The following is a 4954-nucleotide window of genomic DNA, read 5'->3' as shown; positions in this document are numbered from 1 at the left end:
AAGAGAGAGAGAAATATTCTTACTTAAACGACCCTCCCGCTCTTCCCTGGTCCCAACTCTTCTTCCCTCCTGCAGGCAAAACCTACCGTGTGCGGCAAGCAAGCCCTGCCAGACACAGCGGGGTCTACACCTGCACGGCAACATTCAACAGACACTCTTCTCTCACCAGCAACTTCCTCACAGTCACAGTGGTCAGCCCGGGAATGACCAACGCTACAGGGGAGACCAGCAACACCACTGGACACACTGGACCCACTGCCAGTGTTGGGAATACTGACAGAACGACGACCTATGCGGGCCTTAATTTGACTGAACATAATTTTGACGCCTCGTTTGCGAACGTTACAAAAATGTCTGATTATACAACACATCCGAATGTTAATATAACTGAACATTCTAACGACGCTGGGTATGCAAACGTTACAGATCAGTCGTATTTATTCACAACGATTGAGAACACTGAAGAGCAGCGTGACGACACCACAGAGATGACCTTTACAGGAGGTAATACATGGGTCACGGGAACAAGAGAGACGGACAGCATATCACAAGTGACCGTTACAGAACCGTCTTACCATACGACGTACACGAACGTTATAGAAGAGTTTGACGATACTACACGAGATACCGTTACAGGATATACTGACGATTCTATATATTCCAATGTTACTGGACTCATAGATGGTACGACACAAGCAACCCTTACAGGACATACTGACGATACGATATACTCCAATGTTACCGGACTACTTGATGAGACGACACAAGCGACCGTCTCTAAACAGTCAGACAATACGATATATTCCAACGTCACTGGGAACATTGACGATACGACCGACGATTTTGAACACATTGACGAAACCACACAAGCAGCCATAAATGGACAGACTAAAGAACCAGGACAGACGAACCGGACAGATGACACGAAAACAACTGCCCAGACCAACGAAACCGTACAGATGAACATAACAGAGGGATATGAGACGTCCAAGCAGACAGATATTGTCACTCCGAGTTTAGTCAATAAAAGTGGAGAAATCACCACAGTAATAACAGCGGAAAATCTAACTGAAGAAAACAGTACCACATTAACAAACAGAACAGATCACGTGACAACAGGAGAAATAAACAATACCATAACAGGTAAAACAGATGATACAACAACTGGTAAAATAGACAATATGACTACAGGTAACACGTACAATACAACAACTGGTGAAATCGACAGTGCAACAACAGGACGAATAAATAATACAATAAATGGAGAAATAGAAAACACAACAAAGATCGACAGAGATAATACCACAGGCAAAATAGACATTACAACAACAGAAACAATGGGCAAAACAACAACCGAAAAAATAGACAATGCAACTGGCAAAATAGACAATATGACAACCGGAGGAATAGACAATACAACCGGTAAAACCGACAATACTACAATAGGCAAAACAGACTATACAACTACAGGACAAATAGACAACACAACAACGACGAGCAACGACAATGCAACGAGTAAAATAAACGATACACCAACAGATAAAGTAGACAACACAACTTTGGGTAAAATAGACAAAATGACAACAGGAGATAGAGATAATACAACAAAAGGAGGCACAGAAACTACCACAGGGGAAACATACAATACAACCCCAGGAGGAATAGACAATTCAACACTAAAAATAGATAATTCAACAACAGAAAAAATAGACAATACAACAACTTCAAAAACAGACAAAACAGCAACAGGTAGCAGAAACAGTACAACAATTGATAGGGTAGACAGTGCAACAACGAGCACATTTGACAATATAACTACCGAAAAAGTAGACAATACAACACAGGGAGAAATAAACAATACAAAAATAGGGAATATGGACAATGCAACAAAGGTTAGAATTAACAACACAACAACTGATGACATGGGCAATAAAACAGCAGTTAGAGTTAACAATACAACAACAGGAGATATGGACAATACAACAACCGGGAAAATGGACAGTACAACAACAGGTGATATGGACAATACAACAAAGGGAAAAATGGACAGTACAACAACAGGATATATGGACAATGCAACTACAGGAGAAAAGGACAATGCAACTAAAAGTAACAGAAACAATACTGCAGCTAAAACAGACTACACAACAACGAATATACCACACAATGCAACAACTGGCAAAATAGACGATACAACTGCAGGAACAACAGACAATGCTACCAAGGGACAAATAGACACAAACATACCAGGAAAAATAGACACTACAACTGTAGAAGGAGTAAATTATACAATAGGAACGAATGGGTCAACGACAATTATTACCAATATGAGAAGCAATGAAACAGAGGTAAATACCTCCAGTGTAGTAAACAATATCCCAAAGGCAAACGCCTCGGGCGCTGAAAAAAATATAACAGAGACTAATAGCACCTTTGTCACTGACAGTACAAGAGAGACAAATTACAATGACGTCACAGACAGTACAAGAGAGACAAATTACAATGACGTCACAGACAGTACAAGAGAGACAAATTACAATGACGTCACAGACAGTACAAGAGCGACAAATTACAATGACGTCACAGACAGTACAAGAGAGAAAAATTACAATGACGTTACAAACAGTACATCAGAGACAAATCACAACAACGTCACAGACACCACAGTTGAGACAAATTACAATGACGTCACAGACACTACAACGATGACAAATTACACCAGTGAAAGAGATGGGTCAACAACAAGTCGTAATACTGAACTTACGAACAACGAGACGGTGACAAGTATCCCTGGACCCAATGAGAACGCGGGTACCACCTCCAGAAATAACGTCACCGAGAGCCCAGAAGGTACGTGCGGCCTGTTATGTGAATCGATGTTTAATAATTATCTCCTCTAGCTTTGAAACAATATTCCACAAAATTGAGTTTTCCCGTTGCTTTTCAATGATTTTTATTTTAGTATTGCCCTTTATCATTATTCTGTTTGGGCTTTTTCTTTGTTTGTTTGGTTGGTACGGTTTTATAATGGATTTGTTTTTAGGGTTGCTTTAATTGATTTTCATTTTACTTTACCGGGTTGTTGGGTTTTTTGGTTTTTTGGTTTTGGTTGTCTGTTTTTGTTTTTGTTTTTGTTTTTGTTTTTGTTTTTGTTGTTGTTGGGTTTGGGTTTTTTTAGGGGTGGGGTGGGGAGAGGGGTTAAATAAGGCGTTTCTTTTGGCCTATACCTAGCACGGCTGGTTTGATTTTTACTAACCGGCTGGTTTGATTTTTTGTAAGAATCAGCTCCCCCCTACCATACTTGCCGTTTTCAGCTTTGCTATGCATATTTAGGCTAGAATGCATGTGGCCATGTGGGTGATCTCGTTCTCGGGAACTACCGTCAATGACAATTATTCCCCAGTCTTTTCGTCAAGCAAAACACTTCAAGACGGACACCTGTCAACTTTAGAGTATATAATGTTACTTTTGCTTCTTCAGCTGTGATTTCTGAACCAGACATCGGCAGTCACGGTTCGCATCTCTCTGACGTTGCTCAGCTGCTCTAAAAATAAACAAAAAACCTATACTATCCTGGTACTTTTCTTGTTACCCTTCTGTACTCTAAGTTATCTACTCGGCACTTATATGACCTTATTGTGTTGCAAGTGCCGTTAAACTCTTACTAAAACTAAACTAAGTTAGCTATTCTTAGTTTACATCTGTCTCTTTCGCCTTCTATTTTCCACTGAGAGCATTATGTTCAAGGTCTTGGAGTTGTTTCAAGTGAAACATTTATACAAAAAATGCAAAATGCTGGTCCTAATTAGTGAACCACTTGAGTTCTGTTTCAAGGAGTAACAATCCCATCCTGTTTTGTTTATTTCACCTGTTGTCACATGGTCTGTTCTGTTTGTTAATGTGGTAACATTTTCTTCAGTTACGTTTTACCCTGTTTTTGCTGTAATAGTTTCTCCAATTTTATTTTTGTTTCTATTTGTTTTAGGTCGCTACTGTGATACTAAAAGGCTGTGCAACACCTTCAACGGCTACACGGGTAAATGTCTGGACAACCGGTGTGAGTGCACAGAATACTACTTCAGGGAGGGCACAGGGTGCACCTACAGAGGTGAGTGAGTGCGAAACTGGTGGTTTTAACGCCTCTTGACAGGCGTCTGTATTCTAGCTGTTATGCCTTTTATAGTCGCATGCAGAAGGCCCCAATTCAATTCCCGAGTTGGGAGAAACTTTTATCAAGAATCTGGGTCTTTCTATTGAGATGTTGTATCCCTCTCCGCTAGGCTTGGTCCTAACAACCAAGGTCAGAAGCCATCTCCCTAAATGAGCTAAATTGTGTCGATATGGCCGTAAAACATTTACTTTTTTTTTTAAATGCAAAATCAGCCTTTCTCACACGGTGGCAGAAAATAGAGATCTCCTTGTTCCTCTGTCCTCTAGCCGCAGTTTTTTCCAGCTGTATCCAACGTCTTTCGCAACACGGTCCGGTTATTCGAGAGGTGAGAACTCCAAATTTAATGATCATCTCCAATAGGACCGTTTTCAAATGGGAAGATTCGTATAAAGTGCTTTTCCCAAGCCCACAAAGTCGGACAAAGCTGAGCCTCGAATTCGCCGAACCCGCAATCTCTCGATTAAGAATCCCGTGGCTTTACCCGTACTACACTAACGCTACTGGTGAGAAAGTGAGTGGGGGAGTTTCCATAGGTTCGAATCAGCCTAGACAAAGAAGACACTTTTATTAACATAACTCCCATACCTCTGTGATATAGCAATCTACGAGTGGTATTTGGTATAGATGTATGTGTGAAAGGCGGGGGTGAGTGGTTGTGTTGGTGTGGGTGTGGGTGTAAGTATTTAGGTGGGGGTAAGAGAGAGAAAGGGCGGAGATATCTCTCATGTGTGTGTATGTATGTGTGTGTGTGTGTTTTGTGTGTGTGTGTGTGTGTGTGTGTGT

Source organism: Aplysia californica, unplaced genomic scaffold (genome assembly GCF_000002075.1).
Source record: "Aplysia californica isolate F4 #8 unplaced genomic scaffold, AplCal3.0 scaffold00442, whole genome shotgun sequence".
NCBI lineage: Eukaryota > Metazoa > Mollusca > Gastropoda > Aplysiida > Aplysiidae > Aplysia > Aplysia californica.
The sequence above is the reverse complement of the archived record's forward strand: the minus strand, read 5'-3'. Positions refer to the sequence as shown.